This window comes from Pezoporus occidentalis, unplaced genomic scaffold (genome assembly GCF_034315485.1).
Source record: "Pezoporus occidentalis ecotype Australia unplaced genomic scaffold, CSIRO_AGI_Poc_V1 ctg30, whole genome shotgun sequence".
NCBI classification, from domain to species: domain Eukaryota; kingdom Metazoa; phylum Chordata; class Aves; order Psittaciformes; family Psittacidae; genus Pezoporus; species Pezoporus occidentalis.
Genome location: NW_026914941.1, coordinates 1,258,257 through 1,274,274, shown reverse-complemented (window position 1 = coordinate 1,274,274; position 16,018 = coordinate 1,258,257). Strand labels below are relative to the sequence as shown.

Here is a 16,018-nt window from a genome sequence, read left to right as displayed (position 1 = left end):
CTAACGGCTCTGAAGCATGACCAGAAGAGCAATTTCTTACTTAAAAATACAAAGGCACATAAAAGAATAAGAGCGTGCACAGACCAGTTCAGTTCATTCAGCCTCTTGAAAACTTCAGGCAGCTATGGCTACATGCTCATTCCATCCTAAATGAAGACATGGGCCTGTGCTGAAGACAGGGTTTTCCAGGAACATTTAGGGCTATGTTAGTCTTTGGGCAGCCTGGAGTAACCGTCAGCCTGCTGTGCCCTAGCATCAGTGATGTGCTTCAGGGAGGCTCTAAACCCTTGCTGCTATGAGGCGTGATGGCCACAAGCAGGCAAAGCCCATGGGATGGGCAGCACAAGCCACAGGCTCCCATGTCCCCCAGCCCCGAGCCTGGCCAGCCAAGATACAGCACATCTATACCCTGAGGTCCAGGCAAAACCAAGCCTTTGTGCCCTGGGAAGAGGAAACAAAACCCAACCCCCAGCGTATTAACTCATATCTAGTGCACACCATCTGGATGTACCAAAATGCCTTGTTACAGAGGAAAAAGAATGCTGATCTTGCATCTGCAAGTGGAAAAACTGAGCTTTAGGTGGTTCCTCTCCTTAGGGAGCCCCATGCACTCCCAGGGATCCTGTGCCCACTGAGCATTGGCTTCTCTGCTCACGTGCATACACACCCCACCACCCTGTGGCTATGTTTGGATGTATTTGCTCTATAGCTGTCCCACACATTTTCCTCGCTAGCCTGTCATAGCCATTACTAAAATATGCTTATCTCATATATGCAAATAGCAGGATATTTATAAGATTCTTTAAAATTTCCATAATTGTGCTGTAAAAAAAAATCTCTTTACTTATCTCACAAAGTGTCGTAACCGCAGCGTTACTTTCATTGAAATCCAAAAATCACTCAGCAAAATAAGAGGAGTTTAAAAAGTGACTTATGCTTCTGAAACAGAAGGGAAAGTGAGCAAGCAAACCAGGGCTTTATTATTTTAAATTAGAAAGTTTAATGCTCACCAAAAAGGATATAAACTGTAAATGTATTTTAGCAGTTCCTAGAGAAAAAGGGAGAGGTTTTAATAATAACACTGTGTGTGCTCTTATATCATTTTCATTAGAAAAATCTCTGAGCACTTTCTGGTTATTAAAGAATGGAATGCCTCGGAAGACTCTGGGGAGGCACTATAGGGAAGTAAGGTAACAAATATAAGTCCACATTATGCTCCATATTGTGATTACTTGGAACTTTCCAGCCATCTTGGGAATCTACAGCTGCCTGCTACAGCTCAGGGTTACAAGTCTACCTCCCCAGCACAACCTTGCTGGGCTGTGTCGGTAGTTGGCTATGGCAATGCAAAAGGCTTCCTTGCATGTACCCACTCATTTCATGGGTGAACAAACCCCTGGAAGGGGTTTCCCATACTCAAAGGTGTAGAACAGAAATGAACAACAGGGGGTGGCCAAGCCCTTCACTGTGCTCATCGTGGGTTCCTGTCCCTTGGGGAGCACTGCAGGGATTCCTCCGCTTCCTTTGGGAGGGGTCTGACCCCATATGAGTAGATTCCTCACTGGGCACAGGAACATTCCCAGGCCATTCATCAAGGGAATGATCTGGAGAGGACAGAAAAATAAGATATTAGCCTATATTTAGCAAGAGTCGTAAAATGTTCCCTGGAACAACAAAAGGAGGAAGAGCAGCTGTAAAGGTAGAGGATATTCCCTGGGCTGATGAAGAAAATAAAATTAAGACAATCCCTGGTGTTTAATTTCAGCAAATACAATAGGCAGAGTGAGTGCCCAAAGAGGAACAGCGTGTTAACATAACTTAGACAAACAGGAGCCAAACTGTTGGCCTGACAGAAAAACGAGAGAGCCCATCGGTGCAATGGAGGAAAAGAGTAAACTGAAAACCAGATGGCTCATAGATGTGATTGCATCTTCAGCTTCAGCGAGAGGAAAGAAGGAAGGGGAATACGTATATTATAGGCAGGCCAGGAAGACAAAAGCTGGAAAAACATACACAGAGAGAAGAGGCAGACTTGTCATAATGAAGTTAATTAAAATAGCAGGACCTCAAGTTATTTTTGGTCCCAGTGTTAGAAAGCCCAGAATTCCAAGCCTCATTCTTCATTAATACAAAACCTTTCCTATTTCATCCATTCTCAGAAAAGGGACCTCTTCCTTTCTGTGCTAGATAGTGAGTCAAGGCAGATGGGAATTATTCTGAGCTTGGAGAAAACAAAGAAGTGCAAATTAATGGCTTACTGGCAGAAAGGCAGTTTCAAGCACTTTGCCAAGGCACATTTTATTCCTACACTTATCCTACATGCATAGTTTTGTCTTTGATTCTGTGTAGATCAGAAGTGCATGGCCAAGCAGAGATGCCTATCTATATTGTGGAGTGGGCATTGAAACAAGGAAGCAAAAAGCAGATAAAAGAAAAGGGGGAAAACCAATCTTATAATAATGGCTGGTGCAATGACTCAACAACTTGCTTCATATCACTCAGTAGACAGAAAATAGATCAAGCCTGTCTTGCCAACTTGAACTCATCCCATAGTTTCTCTGTGGGTTTATATTCATCTGTGCTTCACTGTCACACATATAGATATGTATGTATATGCACATCCACACATTACATATGAAGAAGCACTGATTGGTTGCAGGGGGTCCTCACAGCCATAGGGACCCTGGCCAGGATCCATGTTCTGCCGTAATAAGAAGCTTTGCTTTTGGCTTCAAAAGTGGCACGGCTTCCCTCCAGCTTCCTTTGCAGCAGTAAAGCTTTAAATCTGTAGCTGGACTTTGTCTGCCCAGGACCATACTTCAACCACCCTTCTGTGAGAAATGTGGAAATGGTCTGACTGTGCAAATTAATCGTGCACAAACCATTTCAGATATGATGCCGACAGTATTTCAGTCATCATTTGGCAAGAAGGTGGAGGCAGAAACTCAAAGTGCACTTGTGTTGGAATAGTGTTGATTCTTTCATAACCATTACCTCTCAAGACCTCAATTTTATATCCCTTGGGAACAGATTCTCTCTGTGCTTAGGGGATTAGAAGCAGGAGATCAGGAGATGGTTCAGTTCTTGTTATGACTTTCAGCTGCTTTCCTAACTTCGTGCCACCTTTTATTCCCCTTGTGTAAAATTAGGATAATGACATTTCATCCTATGACAGCAGTTTAATGCATTTATGTCTAAAATGCTCAGGTAAAGGTGTTAATACCTTTCAGAGATTATTGTTTATTACCACAATTGTGATTACTGATAATTCTGAGAGCTTCACTCTCGCATAGGTAATAAGAGCAAAATGTTATGAACATCTTGTCTTATTTTGAACTTAATGCCAATTTTGTTCTGAATTAATTCCTTTGAATAGAATTATTCCTGAACTACATCAACTAGGGACCGGCATCTGACCCCCAGTGTTTAAGAACTGCAGATAATCATGGGTGAAAAGAGATGAAAATACATTTTATCTAAGAAGTATCTACTGTTGTGATAGAGACTGAAATTAAAGTATAATCCAAAGAGAGGAGGGGGGTAGGAGAGAGAGTATTCTTTAATTAAAATCAGCTACCTCAAAAGATGGGTATTCTCAGGAGTGATATTTGCAGTGTGCTGAAGGCTTTCCACTTAAACCCTGGATGATGCAAGGAAAGAGGATTCTGAAGAAGTAATATTGGCATTAGCAGATAGCCACTTGCCACTGCAAAGTAAGGCAAAATTTGCAGAGCAAAATACATGGACGATAGAACGGAAAGATGGACAAAATAGGAAGTTATCTGAAACAAAACCTCATGATTATCCTGCAGTAAATGAATAGTTTGGCAAAGAAAGAGACCCAAGATAGAGACTTGGAGATACAGAAAGAAAAATTAAACCAGAAGCAGCCGAGATCAATGAAAACAATCAGCACTTTCTGCCAAGAGATATGTTAAAAAGACTGAAACTGAGGCTTTAGATAACGTGTTCAGAATGATCTGCTGTCCCACCCACCATCTCCATAGCAATTAATGGTCTCAGCCAAGGACGAATTATGGTTCCAGCCATAGAGGTTGGACAGACCCCCTGTGAAAGGCTGTAGGTGAAAGGCACAGTGTCCATTTTGGGGTTGTTCTGGTAGGTCTTGTGCAGGTAACACCTTCCTCACCTCCGGAGAGATGCTGCTTCTGACAACATGGGAACCACAGAGAGTGCGCTTGAGGGGAGTACTTCTGACGAGCGTTCCACAGTGAATCCTGCTCTGTTCTCATTTTAGTTACCATCACAGATGGCTTCCTGCAATACAAAGAAGGCTCCTGGCAAGGCAGTTTGCTGGATAATGTTAGAATTGGATGTGATGGGAGTATTACCTCACAGAAACACCCATTCACCAGCATTTTTTTCATTGTGTGTTCAGCACAGCAGATTTGAGCAGCTACTTTGCACTGGCTCCCTCACACAGACATAAATCTCTCCTGCATGAATCTTGTCTAACAGCTATCTGCAACCAGGTGGTCTCTGTGAGAAGTGGTTGTGCTGCAGGGAGGAAAAGTGTATCCTCTTTTGTGCCTTCCCTTTAAAAAGCCTATGTCAGTGGTAAAGAGGAGATGCTGCTCTAATGGAGTATCTGTGGGGACCATGGGCAATGGCATGAGCAGCACCCTCCCTGCGCCCTGGGCACTCTAATGGTAGGGAGAGGATGCACATAGCTTCAGCGCCTATAAATGTCTCGTAGATTTGCTGTATGTGATGCAAATGTTTGTTCTAGAAGGAGCTTAAACCCAAATTGTTAGTCTAGTATTGGCCACACGATATTGCAGCCAGCAGGATGGGATATGTAGCAGGGGACTTTTTAATGCCTCAGATTAAAAAACCTGTTCAAATCTTGGCTGAGTCCAGGTTTCCAAAGAGCTGTTGTGGATTCAGGGCAATTTTCAGTTCAAGCAGAAGGGCTGGCTAATCATTAAAATACATTATACGGGTAATCTGGCTGTTAGTCCCAGACCTTTAAAGGTATTTTAATACCCATAGTAGTCTAAGTGGTAAAATGGCTTAACCCAACTTGGCATTAGCTACCAGCATCTCTTGAAAGGAAGAATTTGTGGCAGTAAAGGAGCAAGACCTTCTTGGTGATGTTACACTGGTAAATAATGGATCATATTGAGCTGAGTTACAAGTTCCCAACGTTATGGTTTCTAATAGCAGCTCTCATCACTCCTCATTTGCCCAATCCCACCAGTGCTGCTCAAACGGGAGCAAAGAGCCCCTCTGAGCGCACAGGGTTGGGTGTTTCATGGGAGAAGTACTGGAAGTCCAGTGCTGGTGGTACATGCTGGCGAGCAGTATTCACATATTAACAGATTTCCACTCAAACTGGCAAATAGGAATGTCTCTGTTAGCGATGCTGTGTGAAAGCCAAGGCAACAAAAGTCAAAATGTGCATATGAGAATATGTGGTACACACAGTATATGTCACAATGTTTACCATCACTTCAAAACATGCACCCGCCCACAGTTCTTCACTAGCAGCATCCTGGAACTTCTCCAATTGGGATTTGCTATATGAAGCAAAAGTCAATTAAAATCAGCCATTATTGTACAGATCATGAGATCCATAGTACCAGATACCATACTCATCCCAGATGCTCATTAATAGCAGTGTGTTGCAAACAAGTCCAGGACAATTGCATGGGGGTTGTATACTTTTCTGATTGCCATGTTTGCTCAGTTAGCAGATAGTGTTTTCAGATGGGTTGGATTGCATATTCTAGCAAATACCAAATTCCCCGGTTCTGTCGCATTCTGGAGCTCTTGCAAATGTAGGTCAGAATCTGTAAGTAGGTTTAGCTAATGGAAACAGAAAGACTTTGGTTTAAGGAAATCATGTCTACCCCGCTCGCTAGAGGAAGACCTGTTAGCATCAGCTCACCCACCTTCTTGTACCAAAGAGCCTGCTGCTGTTCGAGGTGCGGTGACTCATTTCTTCATCACACGAATCCTACATTTTTAGCTCAGCAAGTAACCACCTGCTAAAAGCATGGTGTGCTTGGTTGGGTTCCCTCAGTTGCTTGTGGAGCTCTTCCATGTGAAGGAAATGTGGTGTTTCAGGGAGGAAGATTGCGTAGTCTCATGTTCAGCAGCTCGCAGACTTGTACAAATCCAAAAGCCCCATTCCTGACACACTTTTCCTAGTGAGGAAACAGCATTTACTGGCCCAGTTCAGAGAAACCCCAACACAAGAGGGACATGGAGCTGTTGGAGCGAGTCCAGAAGAGGCCACGGAGGTGTTGCGAGGGCTGGAGCAGCTCTGCTCTGGAGCCAGGCTGAGAGAGCTGGGCTGGGTCAGCCTGGAGAAGAGAAGGCTCCTGAAGGGGAGACCTGAGAGCAGCTCCAGTGCCTGAAGGGGCTGCAGGAAAGCTGGAGAGGGGCTTGGGACAAGGGCCTGCAGGGACAGGCCAAGGGGAATGGCTTTAACCTGCCCGAGGGGAGACTGAGATGAGCTCTTAGGCAGAAGCTCTTCCCTGTGAGGGTGCTGAGGTGCTGGCACAGGGTGCCCAGAGGAGCTGTGGCTGCCCCATCCCTGGCAGTGTTCAAGGGCAGGTTGGACACAGGGGCTTGGAGCAAGCTGCTCTAGTGGAAGGGGTCCCTGCCCGTGGCAGGGGTTGGAGCTGGAGGAGCTTTGAGGTCCCTTCCAACCCAAACCAGATTCTGAGACTGGCCTTTAGCTGAGATCCTTCTGCTGGGTGACTGGAGGCTCCCAGTCCTTCAGACAGAGCCAAGCACTAGCACAGATCACCCAGCTCCCAGGCAGGGCCTTACCAGAATTGCTGACTGCCCCTTTGTTTCCTGCTTGGAAGCGAAACACTGGCAGTTTTTTGATTGAATCAAACTTTCCCTCCATATGAAACAAACATCTTTGTTTGGGAAGAAGGTTCCCCCACCCTTTCACACACACAAATGTGCACACTCACTTTTAGGGCCAATTTATAAACCAAAAACTCTGCAATTAGCACAATTTCATTTGCAATTAGCAGGGATGAGTTGTTTGCTTTAGTGCCAGTATTAGTAGCGATGGAAGTACACTTGCTCTTTTTGGTTTTAAATCGTTTACTGCCTCTTTGCATTTAGTTTCAAGGTGAGACCAGCGTCTGGAAGCATACTGTAAATTATGCTGTTATCATTTCATGAACTTCAGCAAATAATGCATTATAATTACATCAGTGATCAGAACTGGATCTGAAAATGCACGAAGGGCTGGCATCCACTGCCGCTGTGTCTGACCAGACCAGGAGGGGAAGACAACAGTTCCTGGCATTTGTTTTCAGATGAGCTCCAAGTCACATTTGCAGAAGGATATGAACTGCATTCATTTCCCATATACCTCATTCCTGTGGCTTTTGAGACTTGTGTCCTTGTTTCTTGTTCCCTTTTGCTTCTTCCAACAGTTCGCCTTTAAGAGAAGCTTCCCTGCCTTAAAGCCAAATGCAATGCACCCTGCCGTGATGGATTCCTTCTTTTCCCTTCCTAATTGGAGCCATTTCATCAGATCGAATTTTGACAAAGATAGTAATTGTCATCCAATTTTAAGGCAATGACAAGATCAATATGAATTCTCAGATGACAAGTATTATTACTGGGTGAGCACAAAGAAACAAAGGAAATGAAAAATCCATGTTCTAGGGTTCAAAACAGTTAGAGGCACATGCTTGCCTTGATCCACGTGTGTGTGAATCCTATTGACAACAATAGATGCTGTGCATGTGGATGGATGGGGTAGAACAGATGGCCTTTCCCAGTCAAATAACGAAGGGAATGAGCACCCAGCGCTTTAGTACATCGCTGTTGCAGTAATGTGGGAGTCAATTAACTTACCACCAAACAGGCTTAGAGGGAAAATTACCCACAGCCCCATCTCAGAGAGTTCTGCTTCTCCTTAACATTTTGTACTCCTTCTGTTTCCTGAATGTCAGGAGTAAATACCCAAGAAAATCCCGGTTCTTTAAGGTAAATGTATTCAACTTTGATTTATGGAAGCAGAAGTACTTGATTATTTTTATAACATTGTTTAAATGAGATGAGCTGGTAAGTTAATGGCCTGAAGAGTTCAGAGAAGGTTCAAACAAGGATCTGAAATGCATTGCAGCACCTTTAGAGGTTTTTTTCCCACCATAGTGGTTTTGGGACTGATTCTGCCACTGGTGCTAGGTACTGTCATTTTATTTAGGAGGTTTACCCTCTTAACGATGCACTTTTGCAAGGCATTTGACCCTCCGAGATCTGCTCTTGTTTCACATTTGCTCCTCAGTGTGCATTCAGGTTACCTCTGCAAGACCACTCTGCACACAGTCATCTTGCTGTTAAAACCAGACCTCCTTCTTTCCAACTCTCAAAATGCTAAATACAAGGAAACAGACCTTTATTCCCCACTATTTCTATTCAAAATGCAGTTTAACTGAGGGAAGGGGTCTTGGCAAAATAATAATACATGATTGTCATACTAATTGGCAGCTGCAATGATAACAACCATGACAAGTTTTAGCGTTGTCCACTTCAACCCAGCCAAGTCATTAAAGGTTTCCAAAGGAGAGGATTGTGTTATGAAGCTGAATATACAGTGGCTGCTCCACTGGTATCCCTGGATTGCTACACAGGTTTTTAACTACGCAAGCACAGGTTCCGCAGGATTTTGATCCATGGACGAAGGTCTCAGCTAAGCACTGAAAAGATGTTTGTTACCCTCCAAAAATAGAAATAAAATATTTACAAAGAGAATAATTGACTTTTGCTGTTTACTGCAGGCGATGGTTAAGCAGGCAGTGTCTGTACCGAGCAGTGCAGTGACCACCTGCCACAAATGCTGTGATATTTGACAGATCCCTTTCTGCCAAGAACTATAATTCCTATTTAAATCTAAATAGAGGAGCCATGAATGCAGATTTCTCATCACAAAGACACTGGTGTTAATCCCCGGTACAGAAAAATAAGAAAAGCCAGAACGTTTTATTGGATTTTATATGGAAGATAATTAAACAGTATTTCTTCTTTACTTGTTATACGGCATCCCATCAACATTCCTGCTGAAATCTGTTTAGAAAGAAAGCCAGGAAGTTTTATTGCATTTTTATGCAGAAGAAAAGTCGCATTTTGTATACTTGAACTTACATTAAAATAACAAAAAGTGGGTAAACATAAAATGACCAATGAATGGTGAAAACAAACAGAACAAGTAAGGGAAGCATAACACTATTCTCATGCGCTCGGCTTTATATTCTAAGCATGCAAACTACAGAAATGTTGATGTGCCTATGTATGCATTGTATATATTCATGCACTGAGCAGGTCTGAAAGCCAAAACTCCCCAAAGTTAGGAAGCACTGCAATTAGATGTGCTTGCACACCCTTAATTTGGCCTTTTTGACTGTATACACATGGATGTATTCCCCCCCCCAAAAAATGGTGCAGTGTAGGCAGAAAATTGGCTGGGAGAATGATGTAATCTCTGCGAGAGCTGCTTTGCAAAAGCCTGTTTCTCTCCTGCCCACAAGCCAGTTTGGTATTTTGGATGTACCCAAGGAAGTTCTCTGAGCATGTTTCCCAGCAGGTGGGTGCTGCCAATCCGAGGCTGCAAGAGAATGTGTCGAAGTGTGCATTTAAAGCATGCTTATTAACAGAGGGGAGGCGGGAGCTGTAGCCAAGGTTGCATCCCCGGCATTTAGAAACGATTCGGTTCAGCCTGGGCTGCCATTTACTGCATTATGTGATGCATGTGGATTTTCCCAACAAAAGATGTTTATGAGAGGAGTGTATTTTAAGTTCCTTTTCACGACTGTACCAGAACCCCCCCTCCAAGCAGATGGCCTGACAGTTGCGAGAAAACTATTTGTAAGCCAAAAGTAGCATTTAAAATGCTTTTTAAGAGACAGTTCCTTCTCTGTAGACATGTTCATTTTAAGCAGGTACTAATTCTGGCCGCAGCAGCACCTTCCCTGCTTCCCAGCGCATTCCAGAGCCGACAGCACAAACTGAGGAGGCGCGGGCTGAGGAAGCGCAGCCCCCAGCAGTGCCAGCAGCGTGGCACAGGGATGCCGTGTCACATCACCACCCCGATCCCTGCTCTCCGAGGCTGCTGTCAGCACTGCTTGGGGCAGAGGGGACTGCGCTCGCTGCTAACGTGGGGTGATATTGGAGGTGCAACAGTGTTGGAGTACAACAGTTTCAAAACAGGCTATATCCACAATGAAAAATGTTTACTTAGCATTTACAAGTGGGTAGAAACAAGCAGGATTAGCAACAAACTTGCCAAGGACATGAATATGTTTAATTCCATTTTCATTCACAGCCTTGACTGTTACCTCACTGGAGTTGAAGTTCTTTGGGGGAAAACAACTAGCTGAGAACGAAATAACTAAACCTGAGCCACTTGGCCATTGCTAAGTTTATGTATTCTGGGAGAAATCTGTTGGCAATACTGACTTCATACAGCTGCCTTTACTGACCCTTTTAATTGCCTTCTACAGAACCTCCTGCTTGAAGGAAGAAAGCACTCCCATATCATACACTTGATAAATAAATAATGCCATTCCTCTGGAGACAAAAATTCCATCTCTTAATCCAAGCACAAGGACAGGGACTGACGGTCCTTACAGTCTGGGGAGATTAGTTGTGCTTTTCCTTCACCTCGGTAACTGAGACTTATTATTTGTAGCATCTGAAACATTTAGAAATACTCCTGAAAAATTAGCCTAATATCCCGGAGCGATGAGTTGTGGGGTTGATTATTCACTGCACAAATGCTTTCAGAGTTTTTCCTTCACCTTTCCGTGCATATTTGTTCTGGAGAGAAAACAGAATAAATAGCTCCTTCTCCCTGCTTCTGTTATATCATCTTTTACTCCCGTGTTTTGCAAACTAAACAATGCTTGTCTCTTTAATCACCTTTTAGATGGAAGCCTCTTTCCTCGTGTGTTTAATCATTTTTGCTGTACTGTTTCTTACTGCAGAAGTATATACATGTGAGCATGCACACCTCTGGAGCAATCAAAAAGTCTGCTAAGAACAGGTTTTAAGGCTTAGCAGAGGTTTGCTCTTTGCTCCCAAATCAATCCCTGTTCATCTCATTCTAAATTCACCTTAAGCAACAGGGTCCCCCCCAGTGCCAGTGCCAAGATGTGTGTGCAGATGTGCAAGTTTGGAAGTGAGGAGCAGGACAGAGAGGGCAGGAAGACCTCATCTCGCATTCAGCAGTGCGGTCACCAGGCCAGGCCTGACTTGCTGCAGAAATGAAGGCAGAGACCAACACGGGTAAGAAATTGTTTCTTCTGTGTGAGGAATGAGCTTTCTGAAGCCTAAACCTTTCAGACATGACAATTTGTAGATGATGCTGTTTCATCTTCCTGAGGCTAACCTTTATTCCAGTCTGCCTTTGTCCTTCACCCACACTGTGCAGCATTGCAATCTCTCTTTGAACAGTGATAATAAGTTCAGATCCAGTGCTACAGCTCTGCTTGGCCCAAAAGGGAACATGAAGGAGAAATGAGAAGCTGGTGAAAAGCCTCAGGGAGAAACAGGCTCTCTGGGTGGGACCCTCGTCCTCACAGAGGTGCAGTCAAGCAGTTGTTATTTTCTTTTGGCAGCCTTTGGTTTCTGTGCTATAGATTTTCTCTCATTTCTTTCTGCACCCAGAATGCTCTGTGTGTTATAAAGGCTGGGGAGAACCAGTGCGCGCTGGGAACGGTCTATGTGTCCGTAGATGTGCACGTAGATGCGTGTAGATGCACACATCCGTGTACGCAGAAGCCTAAGCCCCAGAACGTTTTGGGTAGGATCCTCCTCATCTAATTTTAGCTTTCTGAAGCTTGATTATCTAGTCCAACCTTGTGGCTTAACCTTCTTCCGCAGGCAACAGAGAGAGGAGTCAGTTCATCCCATCATAAAGTAGGGGTATGAGACAGAAGGGATGCCTTCTGCCATAGAAGTACCTCTGCTGCCTTTGGCACAGAATTGGTCCAGTGCTCAGGTAGGTGTTTCCCGTCACAGGCTGCAGAGCTGTGTAACTAGAAAGACCCCAAAGTACTTGCTCACAGATCCTGCTCCTTGGGCCAGTTAAGTTGCTGTTATTGATCTTGGTATGAGCACCAGAGAGCTCTGGGGTACAGGAGGCTCTTACAGACTCAGGCTGCCTTACAACAGTGGCTGGAAAGAGTGATTATGGGCAGTGCTGTTACATACCTCATGCCAATCATGCTACATCAATAAGCAGTTAGATTTATATTTATAACAGTGATAGTTGGTTACTAAATTTTGCCATGTTCGAATTGGGGGAGAGGAAGAGAGGGTTGTGTTTTTTTCCCTCATATAGTTATAGTTTCTCTCTGGAAACCTCTTTAAAAAACAAAGTTAAGGTGCTGAACTCTCCTTTTGGTCTTGAAATCAAATCAGCTCTGCCTTGTCCTTGGCAAGTTCTTTGTTAATCCTGTTTGTGTATTTTAAATGCTGTGCAAACATTTTCATTGTGGATTAATGCACTCTTTCAAAGCAGTGGAGATTTTAAGATTGTCATTAATTCAGAGATACTTCCGTTACTATTCTAGTTCTTTTGGAAACTAATTTCATACAATGCCCTTTTTGAGGCTTTGCTCTGGAGTGCTCAATGAATACTATCAAAGGCCGTATTAGAGACGATTGTATATAGTTGACCAGGGTTCATACCAGTGACTAGTTTTAGATAGCGTCTTACATTGAAAACATGATTCTTCAATTATACCTCCTATTGCAAAAATGAAATTACCTTGAATGCTTGGTCTAGTAGGCTTATTTCTTTGAATACAATAGTAAATGGTCAAATTCTTCTTCACAGTAAAGCGTATCTGATTAAAAAATGAAAGAAAGAGAGAGAGAAAAAAATGTGAGAAGCAAAGTCAGTTGTAAGCGCCCTGAGATCAGTAAAAGGACAGATCATACAAAGATTCTCCATTTGCGAAGCCCCAATAATTCCAGGACTGTCTGAATGCTTCAAGTAGGAAGCGTCTAAATGCCTAATGTTCTGCTGGCTGATTCAGGACACTGCAAGGAGGGGTCAGAGGGCCCAAGCGAGTATGCAGAAGCTCTTAAACACATTCACACTTTTCACAGATAGTAATCAAAGTGATTTGCAAATGCATCTTAGCAAAACTTAACATCTTTGAGATCACAGTTGTAAAAAATAATTGATACAATTAGAGGACTGAATCTACGTTTGGTGGGACTGCAGCAATTCACATTTATTACATTTCTAAGTGTTTTCTTGTCTGCTTTCCCAAGTCATAATGTACATCTGATTTATTAATAGTGATTTGCAGCCCTTCCCTGTTCTTTTTTTTATATCTTACGATCTGTGCAGATGTTTTAGGAGTGACTTCACTGTGCAGGGGGTCTGACCTTGTGAGGACACACCAGCCCATGGACAGACAGTGGCTGGCAATGCTGGAAGGTTGGTCTTGACATGTACTGAATTGAGTGCCTACAGCTGCAGAATACGTACACAACCTCAAGGCTACCTACTGTGGTGGTTCTAAACAGCCTGCTTTTCTAATTCCAGGATTACAGCGCTTAAAGGCACATAAGGATGATGAACAAGTGGAAAGGATCTTATGTCTTTACACCCACAGGGAGTTCCGTGCCTCTGTCCTGTTGGCATTAGTCATGTAAGCCTCTCATTCATCTACCTTGGGAAGACTGATTTGCTCAGCCTTTGGTGTTTTCATCTGGTTTTGATGTGCTAGCTGAACTAACTCAATGATTGCTTATGTGTATGAGAATTAATTAGAAATTTTGACTATATAAAGCAATCTTGTGGGCTCATGCTTCGTTAGGAGTCTAATCAGTTAGCCACTGCAATGCTAAGTGACTTAATTTGCACTGCAGATGCTCTAGCTAGAAGGCAGTGCACATTTGTGTGGAAGATGGATGCAGAATTTCATCAGCTCTTTGCATTAAATTCTTAGCATCCTCCTCTTACCTGGGTAGCATATGATGAGAGGACAGAGCACAAGGCTTCAGCATTGTGCTCCCTGCAGATTCTTATGACAAAGAATCTGTTGCTTTACTTTACCAGAGAAAGATGCTGGTCCAGCTTACGGGGCATGGATGTGCACCTTGAGACTCTCGTGCATTCACTTTCTTCAGAGCCACAGTAAAATGTTCCAAGACGAAAAGCATAACACAGGAGTGAAGTGGTTGTTTTCTTCTTTTAACTGCTCCCTTCCTTATTTCACTTGTAAAATTACTCAACTGATTCTTAGGAATACACAAAGCGCTTTGAGACCCTGAGCCACCACCTGCAGGAATCTGATTGTTTGCTAGAAAGGAATCATTTTTGTTGTCCAGAAAAGCCCTGAAGAGGACCAAGAAGCATTTCCATATTGTAGGCATTAGCAAGAAGGATTAGGCAGGCTGTAACCTTGGTCAGTCTGACTTCTGCAATTATGGAAAATGACAAAGATTGCTGTTAGCTCCCATTTATCTTATGGCACAAACTTGTCCAGGATGAATCTTCTCTTTTGAAATACTTATCTCACTAAACTAGCATGTATATGAAGTGATTTCTCTTTCTTTGTTTCCCCCATCAGATTGATAATAGACTGTGTAGGAAAGTGCTGGAAAACACAAAAAGAAGTCGGAGCAATTCGAATTGTCATGGCAATATCCTCAGTTTTTCAAGAAGTTTGGTTCTGTTTAGCTAGTCACTTTAATTTTCCTTCGCTAACTTGTCTCCATTCTCTGCCATAATGATAATTCTTTCTATGACTGTCAGCCCTTTGCATTGTGACAGCTTAAATTAATGTTTTGATATTTCTCTCTTTGTAAGAATACAACAAAGAAGACAACTGCCAAGGATAGGACAGAAACTGTATGAATGTAAAACAGACATTGTGCACCAATAAAGCCAGAAGGAATAATTTTCACTTTATTGCCTTGTTAATAAGCTTTTGCACCAACTAACCCTGAACACTTTGGGTTCTATAGGCTCGTGGTGCCCTTCTGCTTCATCTGGACTGCAGTAAACTTCTTACTGGGGACCTTGGATGGTTGTGGGAATACTTCAACCCATTTAGGTCAGGAGGTTTAATATCTAAGGCAGGCTGATTCAGCCTCCAGTGCTACACTAGCTGTGCATGTAAGCTCTGGTGGATTAGCTTGTTTTACAGTCATAATCATAATAGCACTTGTTCACAGCTGAAACTCTTTTGCAGACTAATATATGTTCATCTCATTTTTACATGCCACCTCTCCAAAAGTTAAGAGGATCAATAATAAGAATTCCAAGCAGAAGATGCAGGAGCCGTTGGAAGGATTTGATTTGGCACCTACAGAAGAAATGGTGGAAAAGAATTGTCTTAAGATTTTGTTGAGGTTTACACCAGTCCTTATCTAAAGTTCAAGGCCTTTTGCAGCATCCTTCCTGTTCTTCATGTACTCCTCAAAAATCCCAAGCACATCTGGTATTGCCTTAAATGAATCTTGACTTCAATGAGGGTGGTGTTTCAAAATGTTCTTTAAAACATCTTTTTGAAAAGATCTCAGCTACTGAGATGCAGTTTAATGCTTTGGCGTAGCTGAGGATTTCACTGCTATCTTCCCTCATTTTTATCATTTTCTGCCTGTTTTTCCTCTCCCGCATCCCTTCAGGACCAAACCTCACCTGGGGGATGAGGAATTTAAATGAAAGTAGAACAAAAAGAAATCAATTAATCCATTCTTTGTGGCAGAAGCCACCAGATGATGCTGTTACTCTTACAGCTTTTTAGCATGTGAGCAAGAGTTCACTTTTTTAAGGAATGCTGCACTGTTATTTAGTTTTACAGTAATCCTCTGAGACAGGATAGCGGCAGAGTGTGTTTTGTGCTTTATTCTCTATGTGATGCAGTTCTTGGGACAAATTACTTTCCTTGGAGTTAAATTTCAGTGCCCAGCTGGAAAGTAGTGCTTTCTGGAAGCAGTGGGGACTTTTTTGATGACTGCAGATACCACTGTCACAAGGTAAAAAAGAAGCATAAAG

General features: G+C 43.0%; 1 long non-coding RNA gene across 6 annotated transcripts in view; it reads left to right on the top strand.

Annotated features, from left to right (window-relative positions):
- LOC134168093 (uncharacterized) overlaps window positions 1-14,929 on the top strand; it is a 339,651-nt gene extending 324,722 nt beyond the window's left edge. For 2 of the 6 annotated variants that reach the window (XR_009966403.1, XR_009966399.1), the window contains 2 exons: window positions 13,559-13,664; window positions 14,589-14,929. This is a non-coding gene — a long non-coding RNA (uncharacterized LOC134168093). Of the gene's footprint in view, window positions 1-11,117; window positions 11,284-11,451; window positions 11,999-13,360; window positions 13,451-13,558; window positions 13,665-14,588 lie in introns of all 6 variants that reach the window. The other 4 variants (XR_009966401.1, XR_009966402.1, XR_009966400.1 and 1 more) reach the window with 4 other exon arrangements.
- The last annotated feature ends 1,089 nt before the right edge of the window (window positions 14,930-16,018 follow it).